Consider the following 468-nt stretch of genomic DNA (forward strand, 5'->3'; position numbering starts at 1 on the left):
TTCGATATCTTTTGTACAAACCGATCATATCCAAAACTAACAGGATTGTTCCAAATAGGGACGTTTCTTCGGTAACTTGTAGATTTTTCAATGCAGCAAATGGACTTGTCGTAGCAGGTACAGTCAAAAATGGGCGCCGGAAAGGATTGATTAAGTCCAATACAGTAGCTCCTGCGGTTGGATTCGTAATAGCAGGTTGCATAATTAAGCGTTTTGGATTAGCAATGCCATTACTGACTGTCCAAGTGAAGGAAGCACCCGGCGCAACTGTGAATTCACTCGTAATTCGTTCGAAGTAGCGGAATTTTTTCTTTTGAGCCAATGCGTGGTCGGCGCTTGGGTTGGGCGAGTAGGTTGGAACGAGAAGACGCGAGAACGATTGCGAAGGAGTGATACCGGTTCCGGCAGTGGGAGTACCATTGATGTCGGCTGTAATCGTAAGAGTTACAGCAGAAGCAGGGAGCGCAA

This window comes from Plasmopara halstedii (genome assembly GCF_900000015.1).
Source record: "Plasmopara halstedii genome assembly, contig: Scaffold_323, whole genome shotgun sequence".
Lineage (NCBI taxonomy): Eukaryota > Oomycota > Peronosporomycetes > Peronosporales > Peronosporaceae > Plasmopara > Plasmopara halstedii.